Here is a 13,163-nt window from a genome sequence, read left to right on the forward strand (position 1 = left end):
CCTTAATTCAACTTATTTTCCTTCCACAGAAAATTTCATGAAAATTTCATGAAAATTTCTTGAAAGTTCAAAGCTATTGTACCCAAGGATTGTAGCCATTGGACTCCTAGTACAACATCAGCACCTCCCATTGGAATGGAAAGCATTGGGCTAGTCAATACATATTCTCCCATGGATAGCTTGATATTATGGCACTTTCCAGAGAAATTTATTGTTCCTCCATTCACAACCATCACTTGACACTCTGGTGCTAGATATAGGAAGCAATTCAATTCTTTTGCTACCTTATAATGAATGAAATTGTGGGTACTTCTTGAATCAATCAACACTATTACCTTTTTCTTCTTGATTTGTCCTTCTATTTTGATGGTTTGAGGAGTGGTAATTCCCACCAATGCATTACAAGATATGGTTGGATTCATTTCTTCTTTATCTAAGCTTTGCTCCTGGAGTATATCCTCTTCTTTTGGCCTTTTTTACTCCTTTTCTTCTTCCTCTTCACAATCTATGTAGAATAATTTCTTCTCAGGACACATATGACCTTTAGTGTATTTGTTATAACAACTGTAACAAAGCCCTTTTGTTATTTTTTCTTCCAATTGTTGTGGTGTCAACCTTATAGGTTGCAAAAGACTAGGGGCAACAACACTTACATCTTTATAGTTGTGAGTGGTATGCTTCCTGGTAGCCATAATTTTGCTTTCCATTTTCTTGCTAACCTGAATGCCTTCTCTAATGAATCGGATTCCCAAAGGCCAACGTCATGTTGGATATTATCCTTTAAAGTCCCTATGAACACATCAATTATATGCTCCTCTGGAAAAAAATTACCCTTATGTTCAATTTTTGGAACTCTTCAATGTGCTCCATTATTGAACTCTTTTGTTTGAGACTTATCAATTGGCTAAAAAAAGTGTTGTTTTTTGTATCCTCATAATGTGCTGTGAATTTTTCCGTAAAAATTGCCCAAGTGATAATATTTTTACGAGAGCAAAGCCATTGATACCATACAAACTGATTTGGTTCCAAATATAAAGTTGCAATACCTACCTTTTGTGTTTTTTGCACATTATTGAGATCAAAAAATTGCTCCATCTGCAATATCCATGTTGCGAGATCCTTGCCATCAAACTTCCTCATATTGATTTTTGGAATATTGTGGGTCTTCGATCTAACATTAGAGTCTATGGAATCTTGAATAACATTTCTTTTGTTCACATCATGAGTTTTCTTTACTACCCTTTCACCATTTGTAAGTATTTCTTGTAGAAAATTTGTCAAATCTGTCTTCAAATCTGCCATGTCTATCTTCAAATTTGTCTTTAAATCTGTCATGTCTCTCTTCAAATCTATCTTCAAATCATCCATCTTAGCTTCTATGCCCTTTATCTTAGATTCCACACCATTTATCTTGGATTCTGTTAGCTTTTGTGAGAGTGACATTTGTTGCACTTGGTCTTGTAATTTTGATATATCATGTAGCATTTCTTCCTCTTCTTCATGAGTCACGCTAGAGCTTTCAGGTTGATTACTAGGTGTTTTCATTTTCTTTCCTCAGGGCATCAGTTACTGATAATAATTCTCTATTATGCCCTTTTAATTCCTTCAAAATAATTTTTCAAACCAAGCTTAAGCAAAAATTTAAAAAAATCTACACACCTTTTTTCACTTTGTAGGAGCTTGATATTGCCTCTAATGTATCTCTATAATTTCAGATCATCCAGTTCTAAAATTGCGACCTACAGTATCCCTTTGTGTCCTCTTTCTAATGCCGCCAGTTTGATCCAAATTGGATTCTCAAAGGAAGAGTTATGCAAGATCTCCCACAGTGACCTGATTATAGACTAGTTCAGTAGAGAAAACTTGTATGACATGCCATGTGTCCCTGTTTTGACCTTTGGCTTTGAAAAATATATACAAGAATCTAAAGTCCATCCTCTTGCTATACCTTTTTATGAAACTTCAATCTGATGCTCAGAGAGAAAGTTATGACGATTTCCCCAGTTCACCTGTTTAGAATGTAATTCAAGAGTTTGCTAAAAGACCAACTTCCATAGCTCATATATCTGCAAATATAGTGCGAAAAGCTCTAAAATTCAGACCCAAGGTTTAGTGTGATTGTTGTCTCAAATGGGTTTTTTTTTTTCTTTTGAAACGTCACAGAAAAATAAGTTATAGAGAAAATTCCACGATGACCCATTTGGAGTAGCAAAAGCCTAGAATCCAAAGCTCTAATACCAAATGTTATGAAACCAGCTCACAAAAAGATAGAAAAGATAGATCAATGCCTTAGAATTTAGCCTCTTCGAGGGGACAACCTCCTTTACATTACAAAAATGAATGATTCTTTGATGATTCAAATGAAAATACCTCCTTTCTATATATAGGAGTCTAAGGAGTCACAATATAACCCAGTCGACCTAACAATAATAATATAAAGGCACAAAAATAACAATAGAGGGATTCTATGGGGCACAGTAATAACAATATGGGGACAATAGGGGCACAACAATATTAATAAGGGATATAACTACAATAGTAATGGGGTAGTCACTAGTATTATAGGGACCTAACACACCTTCATCTATAATAGTGCCAGATACAATCATATTACAAACCTGTACAATGATCTGGAAAGGAACATAGGAAAAAGGAAGAATCCTGCCAGCCGATTCGAATCAAAGGAAGTGACGAGACTACTTGGAGAGGGTACCGTAGAAATGGGAGAATTAATCCCTTGAGTTACGAGAACTGAAAGATTTTCCTCCTGTCTTGATGGAACAGGAGGACTGCCCCCAAGCTCATTAGAATCTGAAGAAACAAAAATAACTTGAGTGGTATCATATTCACTCTCTTCGACAAATGTTTGATTTACTTAAGGCGAAATCAGGTCAACTATTACCTCGACCTGTTTATTTGGGTCAGGTATAGACTCATAGGATTCAGTTTCATAGAGAGTGGTTTCGACTGACGGTTGATTTTGGTCATTCAATTCATCAACTAGTGAAGGATTCAGGGAGAGTTTCCTATAACCAGATGGAAGTTGTTGCGGTGAAGCAGGACGGTTATCCAACACATTTTTGGCTTCATCCAGATAGGGACAAAGGTGAATGGGGTGATTTCCTTCACATAACCTACAGGGAAACTTAACTCTACCCTTATTTCCATGAACTTTACTACCACTAGTTGATGGTGTGTCACCAACATGATCTCCAAAGGTTGATGACATAGATTGATGTGAACGGGAAGACCATTCTTCTATGATATGAGGAATATCAGGACAATTTCAAAGAATATGGTCTCCCACACAAAGTTTGCATGGATATCAAACTTTGTGAGGCTTGATGGATGGTTTCTCAGCAGATATTGCATTCAAAGCAATGGTTTCTTGGCTTCCCCTCTGCTGAATTTGCTTCTTCTTCTTGTTCTTCCCTTTCTTCTTCTTAGCCACTTGGTTACTAGTACCAATACTTTCACGAGGTGAAGAGAAAGAAGGGGAGGAAGAAACAATCAAGGAAGAAGTTGAAGGGTTAAATTTAGGATCAACTGGAGGTTGATTTTGTCCAATTGGAGGTGTACTCAATTGTAGATAAATCAAGATATTTTGAACCAAGGAGGTTGAAAACAACCATACTGGCAAGCCAATGGTAAATAGTGGTAAGGATAATGTAGCCATATAAGGAGCGCCAATATTTTTGAAAGGTGGAAAGGGACTAGGATTCCCATCAAAAGGAATTCCTTGATCAGTGGATTCTGGATTTGTTGCCATATGTTTCAACCTAAGATCAACTAAGGAGAGAGCGTGGAGGATGTTATATGTTTTCAATTAATTTTATTTTAATCAATGTAACATAACAAAATAAAAGAGGGATAATCTCGGCAAAAGGTTTACCAAGAAACTGTGAACTGCAGAATACCTCCTGGCGAACCAAGAGGTATGGCCAAGCAATCTCCCTAAATGTTGTGTTCGGTGTATCAAAGTGTACAAGGTGACCAACTCGGTTAACTAAGGATGGATAGAAACCTAGAGTTTCCCTCCCATATATACCCGAAAGTACGTGGAGGCCCAATCTGTATCATCTTTGTCTAATGCAAAACCGCACAATGAGAGCATTCCCATATACTTTATGTACTGTAACACCGCCCTATATACCTGAAGGTACATGGACGAGCTACGATATACTCACGTACATGGAATGAGGTATCACACTCGGGACATATTGTAGACAAGTTAGTGACAGGTGCTTTGTTTTATGATGCTAGAACATGTCTCTAGCCTAGACCTCTAAATGTTTTTCGTTAGGTGACAATGCCCCATTAGGCAAAGTTAGATAAATTTTAAGATGATCTTCTTTAGAATTTGCCTTTCAAGGTTCACCACATGATTTATGTTTGCAATTCCTAAAATGCAACTAATATGATAAGCATTCTTTTCATTCAATTTAACAATGAAAATCCTTAGCTAGTAGGCATAGAGCAATCAGATCTTTGACAAAGAGCAAAGAGCACATCTAATGCAATTTCCCTAGCTATTCCATTCAAGCATTCACAAACTTTTTCAATGCAACATGCATGTATTTCTTTTTGATTTCCCTTAATGTGAATGAAAAAAAAGGAAAACTAATGCACAATCGATCAATAAATGCTTTTCATAAAAAATGATGATTTTGCGACAATTTCTTTTCAAGGAAAGGAAGAATTTACGACACTTTCATTTTCAAAGAAATCAGGAATTACGACACTTTCAATGAAAATACTAATCATATGTATACATCAATCAATTGATATTTCATGAATGAGGACTTTACGACAATTCAAATTTCGAAGGAAAAGACGATTTTATGACACATTCCTTTGATAAAGATCAATCGACCAAAAACTAACTTTCGACTATAGATTGAAAATGACAAATTAAATACATAAGAAACATTTATCAATCCTAGTCTAAGTAGGGCCAGGTAAGGAGATGAAAAAAACTATTTTCAGATACAAGACATCATTAACATTAAGTAACTCATTCAAACAGGAGAAAATTGGCAAAAACCTTTAGTTCCTAGATGGGAAATTGACCCTGAAGGGATCAACGCAGGCTGTAGTGAAAGACGGTGTGCTTCAGTGCACTGGCTCTATGCGGCAAGTGCATTGTAATGCACTTTGTCCTTCATTGGGCTGCACTGGTGACAGTAAGCCATTTCTAAAGGCAATTTGACATAGTTTTGACTCAATTTTCAATGAAAGAAGACTAAAATTCAATCAACGACCACAAGTATAGTATGTATAAATGTCTTAAGAGGCTAATAAGATACTAAGATGGATGATCGCTCCCTAACAGAGTTGCCAATTTTTTTTAGGAAGTTTTGGGAGTTTAAACAAATGTAGTGGTCTTCTGGCCATGATAGTGTTGAGAGGTGAGGAAGGAGTAGACCATTCATCACCTTCCAGAGTTTGGTGTGATTACAATCATGTTAACAAGTGTTGTGTTAACCATTGCATTAAAATTGGTCTTAGGGATGTGTTGTAATGTGCAACTAGATCTAGAAAGTAAGCATGAATTACTTTATTATTCACAAATATATTACATATAAATACATTGTGTGATTTTTATATTCATTTTCCAAGGTCTATCTGAATTTCTGTGATGGGTCACCTTCCACACCATAACCCTTAGCATATTATGTGTCAAACATTCCCCCCTTAATCTGAAGGGGTATATATGAGTCCAAGAAGAGAGATGAAATATAAAAATGCCAATAAATGCATGGTAGGAATTGTCTAAATGTGTTCTTTGAAATGGTTGTTTTAAATGAAGAACACAAACTCAAAAGGTGTGAGAACTCAAGGTCTCAATTGGTGGTGGTTTAAGGCTGACCACCAATACTAGAACTCTTAGTGCAGTTCCTAGAATAATTCCAAATCTAGCTAGAAGTATTTTCTCGAGGAAGTGCTCCCCAATTCTTTGGAAAGGGAGACTAGTTCCTCAAACAATTCCAAATATATCTAGAAGTTTAAGTCTGCTACTAGAGGAAGTGCTCCCTTGTTCTTGTAAAAGTGAGACCATTGAGGTCTCAACCTATGGTGGTTTAAGGCTAACCACTAACTCTGGAATGCTTATTGTAGTTCTTGGAACAATTCCAAGTCTAGCTAGAAGCTAAAGTCTTTTGCTAGAGGAAGTGTTCCCTAATATTGGTTTGAACATGATTTTAAATTGAATCACCATTATAACTTTGAATTTCATTGCAAATTTCATTTTGGTTTAGGCTTGAGGCTATGGTTTTCATTGTTTCTTAGGCTCTCACCTAGGCTCTTCAAAATTGGTAGTTGATCATTAATTCCCTCCTCTCATAGACAAGGTAAAAAAATGATATCACTTTTGCTCAGGCATAGGGATTCAAAACAAGAAGCCTCATTGTCAATCCCCTCTTATCCCATACAAATTGAGAGGATGAATAATTTTATAAAATGTTCACATGGATGAAGATAAAAAAATCATGATCCTCCATGCATGAAACTCAAAATAGGTGTTGATTTCTACTAGAATGCACCCATTTACAATGAAATATCACTAATGAAAATACAAAAAAACACCATTTGCAAGTTACCATTGCTTTTAAGTTGATTTAAGCAAGTACATTATCTAGTGGTAGGAATAAACAAACCCCAAACATTAATGGGTCAATAGCACCGTAAATATTGGTTGCCTGCTTGTGCATTATTGTGCACATGGGAGTATCTCCATATTAGATTTCACAAAAATAGAAGGCATTGATGAGAAATAAATAATACCCAATATATAAACCAACTATCATATCTCAAAGTGTGAACTAAATGTATGTCCCCATGAAGGTGACCTGAAAAATATGTACCTCATTAAACTTGAAGAGTCGAGAAACATCAATCGTGCCGAAAATTATGTTCAAAAGCTTCCAACACATAAAATAATTGAGATCTACGGTGATCTCATAGCTTTAAGAGTAACTTTCTAAAAAAATTGGCAGCAGAGTAGCACCTACGGAGCTTGTATCATCGATCATGTTCTTGATGGGCTGAGATTCAAATGCCATGACCTCGCTAACATAAAACAATTCATCATTTGAGCTCTTTAAACTCACCTTGCACTCCCTAGCAATGAAATTTCCAATTATAAGACAATACTTATCACATAATAGCTTTAATTGATAAATGTTCCCATCATGCACTCAATTGTGAGCACCAACCATGGTACCAGTGCATGACCTCATGTAAATATTATCGCTATCATCCATTTCATTATCACACAAAAAGCTGACGAATACTTATTTTTGTTTTATTTTTGGTATCAAGGCCCGAGAAGACAAACGGTAAGATGTTACACTATGCTCCCATTGGGATTGATCATATGAAAGGACTTTGAATCAAGACCTAATTACTTGTTCATAAAATTCTCTTACATACATGAGCTTTCCTTCATCTCCCTAAGTCATAGAGGGAAAAACTCTGACAATGGTTGATAGAGACCACATCACCTTTAATATGGGTTTGTCATTCTCTGTAACATTATGTTTTATAGAAAATCCCACCTTATTTCCATTTCAATCCATGGTCCGTATGTAACAACCCTAGTGAAAAAATCATGTAAAAATATGTATAAGGCCACAGTGATGGGACAAGTATTCCAAGCTGAATGTTGGGTAGCACATCCTGGTGTGGGTATTCATTTAGCTATTTATGGTTAAGGAAATTGGCAAAGACAATGACTATGGTTTTGGAAAGGAAAAATGGAATTTTTGGCACATTTATTTATGAAAATAATTTAAACTAGGAGAAAAGGAAGGTGAAAGGTCACAGGTTTCATGTGAGGAGGAGAATGAAGGAAAATAATTGAAAATGAAGAAGATGGAGGCCTCATCTATAAAAGGGCTTCTGAGGAATAGTGGGAAAGGTTGGATCAATTTAGTTTTGGAGCTCTCTCATTATTGTCTCTCTCTCTTGCTCTTGGACACTTAGAGTTTTCTTGGAGCAATTTTGTAGTGGATTAAGAAAGGCAAAGAAGGCAAGAGGAAGCAAAGATCAAGCAAGGAAGGGAAGGATCAAGTAGCTACAACAAGATTCTTTGCATGTACCGATTTGCATGCGTAGCTTTCTTTGTCAGATTTGACATGCATGGTATTGCATGTGGTTATTTTCTATCATGGCATGAGTTCTAATAGGTGTAACAGTGATTTTAGCATAGCCTTGCCATTTCTGGATAGCCGTGGTGTGATGCGGTTCTCATGTTTTGGTTGAGCTGAATTGTCGGATGGATTAAAAGCTAAGTGGGGTGGATCTCCAAATTATAGATCACATGGCCTATTCGTCCTTGAACTAGACTGTTGGTTACAGTAAAGCCAGGATTGTGTTGCCTCAGTGGGCCTAGGAATCCTTTCCGGTGAATGAAAAAATATATGGTAAAGGAAATAGGTGGTTTTCTCTTTGTTGGGCCTAATAATACTAGGTTTAGGATATGTCGTAAAACCTGGAACATGGGTCTCGATTTAGGGCGTAGTGACCCAGGTTTGGATTGCAGTAAAGTCTGAGAGATTAGGAGACAAGAAAATTCCTCATGGTGTAGGTGGATAAATCTAGTGGCATTCATGCTTGTTTGGCCTAGTGATCGGGTGGAGATCATGCTAAAATTTGTTATGATGTGTTCATTGTGTTGGGATGGATTACGGTAAATGTTGGTTTCTATTGATGAGGAAGAGGTGATTTAGCCTCGGTATGCCCTAGTTGGTTATTTTGGTTGAGTCCCATATTCATGCTTGGAATATGGCATGGGGATGAATGGTTGAAGAGAGATTTGGTTTAGCTATTCTATGGTTGGGTTGAATGTGGAAGTCCCATTCCGAGTTTGGTTTTTGCATCATTAATGAAAGATTATTTCTCCTTCTATATCTGTGAGCATTTTGATGGATTATATGTGGTTTATATGGGTGTACTTTCATGAGTATTTATGTTGTTATTTTGTTGTTTATATGTGTTTTTTATAACAGCATTTATGTGTTTTACGATAGCAGATGACAAAATGCTTGTCATGGCAAGTAGGGATCTCATTAAGGTCTTGTTTAACTTATTTATTTTTCATCATTGTTTCCATGATCTTTGACTGATCTTAATTTATCATTCCATTATGAACAGTGACCTAGGCTTTGGGCCTAAAAAAGTGGATCAAATCTTGGGGATGTTGGCACAAAACTGGAAAATTAGGTTTATGGAAACTTTCACGCAAGCCTGTGAGAGTGAATTTGAGTTTGTGGATGCTCTCATGCCTATAGCATGAGATTAACTGAGGCTTAAGATGTCCAGAACATCAGTGGGACCCACAGACACGATTTTTGAGTGGTTGACATGTCTCCTGAGGGTTTTTTTGCTGATGTGGATAGGTTGGTTGATGTGTTTCGTCAATTCCACTTCCTTAAGGTCACATAGGAGGTTGAATCCAATCATTGTAGCCTCTCTTCATATTTTTACCACAGTTGGTTGGTTACTTTGGTAGATGTGTGAGGAGGGTGTTACAAAGTGGTATTAGAGCATGATTGTGCTCTCCTTGAGTGAATGTGTTGGTAATGCATGCATGTCAGTTGCATGTGTGTCTCTTACACTTGCATTCCATGTGCTTGTTTCATTGCATAATGATTGATCATGATTGTAATAAGGTTGTCATGAGGAACTTGATGTTGATTTTGTGGAATGCATTGTCAGGATTATATGATTTGTTACATTATTATATATAGCTTTATTACATCCTTGTATGTTAGGTTGCATTCATATATGTTTGATTACATGTATCAGTCTTGTAGGCTGGTTACAAGAATTGGTCGCTTATGCTCGACTACATGCGTTCATGCGTATGTGTATTTGATTAGGATTTTCTTATGCATGTTGATGGTTGCATATGGAAATGTGTACAATGGAGTAATAGTTGTTTTCATGCATAAGGTCATGGTTTGTGAATGGAATTAACCCAAAAAAATCACCTAATGTAGATTTAATCCAACATTATTACAGCTAAAACAAGTGTTGGATCCAAGCTTCTATTTCTTAACAAAGACCTTTTTGATGTAATAATATCACCAACAACGTACAACTCATGGATATTAATTTATTATTCATGTCCACTTGTTAACCCTTGATTCAACCATGTCATCAACCCTATCACCAAACTAAAGAAAACTATTATCAATGATCAACTAATTCCTCTGTATACACTCAACAAAAAGCTTCATCAATAGTCAGAAAAAACCTTTGTCAATGGTTATCAAAAACATTCATCAACAATTGGTGAAATCCTACATTAGCAGTCAATGGAAACTTTCCATTGAAGGCAATTTGATTTCTTCCCGTTGGGGGTCAACCAATTTCTTTCCGTCGGGGTTAATCAATTTCTTTCCATTGGAGGTCAATTAATTTTTTTTCATCGCAAGTTAACCAATCTCTTCCCATTAGGGGTCATCTAATTCCTCTACATTGATTGTTTATATCTTTTTTCGATTAGGGCTCAACAAAAAAAAATTCAATGGTTTTCCCAAAAGTCTCAATCAATGGTTTTCCTACAAGTTTCCATTAGTGGTTCACCTAATAGTCTCCAATGGAATTCCCTAAAAGTTTCCATCTATGATTAACTTGAGAGAATTCATCAATGGTTTTCACAAAAGTCTCCATATGTGATTCACCAAATATTCTTCACCAATTATTCACCCAAAAACCTCCATTTATGATCCCGAAAATGCACTTCGAAGGTCCATAAAATGGTCCACTGATGATTTCAAAAATTCTTGTAATTTTTCACACTTCACTAATTTTTTATTGAACTCCAAATTTCTTCTTTATTGCCTTCAAAATTTCTCCAACTTCATCAAATTTTCATTGAAAATTTAAATTATTCTTTAACAAAATTAAATTTTCTCCAACTTTGTTTAATTTACATTAAACATCAAAATTCTTCTTTGGTGACTCCAACAACTCTCCATAAATAAACTAAAGGATTTTCTCATTGGTAAACTATTTTAATTTATAAGTTTTGAAGTCGAGGAACTTGGAAGGTGAGTGATTGCACGAAAGGGGCGGTCAGATTTCCCGAGGGACTATGTAGAAGAGAAGAGAAGGTCGTAGATATATCTATTTTGGTCATGAGCATTTCCAAATGGAATGAGATGCACATTGGGAGTCCACCCTTGGACATTGAGTCGGTAACTATTCACTGAGAGGTTAAGTAGCATAGGATTGAAGCACTGGACATTGGATGCATCTTTGAATCCTGGTATTACTTTGAGGTTCGAGGTGTGAACAACTAGATTCCCTTATTGATTGATAAGGGCATTGTATCCTTTTATTTTCTCGGTTAGAAAATGTGCATATGTTTATATGTGGTTATTGTAAATACTGTAATGAGATATGTTATAAAGCTCCAGTATGTGGTATGTTGTCGTATTGTCATGATGTTTTTCTTTTGAGTATTCATTGTAAATACTGCAATGAGATATGTTATAAAGCTTCATGGGAAGTATGTTTTCTTTTTAGAATTCTTGTTGGTTATAGGTGTCATTGAACATCGAGGGTAGTGTTCCCCAAGGGGGAGGGTCTTGTAATAGCCTTGGTTAAAAAATCATGTAAAAATATATATAAGGCCATGATGATGGGACACATATTCCAAGTTGAATGTTGGGTAAGATATCTTGGTGTGGGTGTTCATTTAGCTAAGGATTTGGAAAGGAAAAATGGCATTTTTAGCACATTTATTTATGAAAATAATGGAAATTAGGAGAAAAGGAAGGTGAAAGGTCACAGGTTGGATGTGAGGATGAAAATGAAGGAAAATAATTGAAAATGAAAAAGGTAGAGGCCTCATTGATAAAAAGGCTTTTGAGGATCAGTGGGCAAGGTTGGATCAGTTTAGTTTTGGATCTCTCTCATTATTCTCTCTCCCTCTCTCTCTTGGACACTTAGAGTTTTCTTGGATCACTTTGGCATTGGATCAAGAAAGGCAAAGAAGGAAAGAGGAAGAAAATATCAAGAAAGGAAGGGAAGGATTAAGTAGCTACAGTAGGATTCTTTATAAGTATTGATTTGCATGTGTATTTTCCTTGCTAGATTTGGCATGCATGGTATTTCATGTGGTTATTTTCCATCATGGCATGTGTTTTTCTAGGTGTAATAGTGTTTTTAGCCTAGCCTTTCCATTTCTGGATAACCATGGTGTGATGGGGTTCTCATGGTTTGGTTGAGCTGAATTGTCAAATGGATTCAAAGATGAGTGGGGTGGATCTCCGAATGATAGATCACATGGCCTAGTGGTCCTTGAACCAAACTGTGGATCATGGTAAATCCACTCGCTTAGTGACCCGTGAGCTAGATTTTCGATTGTGTTTCCTCAGTGGGCCTACGAATCCTTGTCGGTGAATGGCAGGATATACAGTAAATTGATCTCTGTTGGGCCTAGTAATCCCAAGTTTGGGATATGCGGTAAAACTTAGAGAGTGGGTCTCGGTTTAGGGCCTAGTGATTCAAGTTTGGATACTGATCTAGGTTTGGATTGTAGTAAAGCCTAAGACACTAGGAGATAGGAAAATTCCTCACTGTGTAGGTGGAGAAATCTGGTGGCATCCATGATTGTTTGGCCTAGTGATCGAGTGGAGATCATGGCAAAGACTGCTATGATGTGTTCACTGTGTTGGCTTAGTGATCCGAGATGGATTATGGTAAATTCTAGTTTCTATTGATTAGGGTGAGGTGGTTTAGCCTCATTATGCCCTGTTTGGTTCTATTGGTTGAGTCCCACATTCATGTGAAATTTGGCACAGGGGTGAATGGATGAAGAGATATTTGGCTCAGCATTTTATGGTCAAGTGGAACGTGGAAGTCCCATCCTGGGTTTGGTTTTTTCATCATTAATGAAAGGTTATTTCTCCTTGTATTTTTATTAGAATTTTGATGGATTATATTTGGTTTATATGGTTGTACTTTCATGTGTATTTTTGTTCTTATTATGCTGGTTATATGTGTGTTTTATGACAACAGCTATGCATGTCTCTCAACGTATTTTTATATGTAAATGAATGAATAATGTATCTATGTCCTAATAGATGGTAATGCAGCAAATGGCATGAGAGAACAATGGTTAACAGTGATTTTTAGATAAGTATGAGATC

Source organism: Pinus tabuliformis, chromosome 7 (assembly GCF_031772625.1).
Source record: "Pinus tabuliformis cultivar Carrire ecotype Pingquan chromosome 7, CPIR1, whole genome shotgun sequence".
NCBI classification, from domain to species: domain Eukaryota; kingdom Viridiplantae; phylum Streptophyta; class Pinopsida; order Pinales; family Pinaceae; genus Pinus; species Pinus tabuliformis.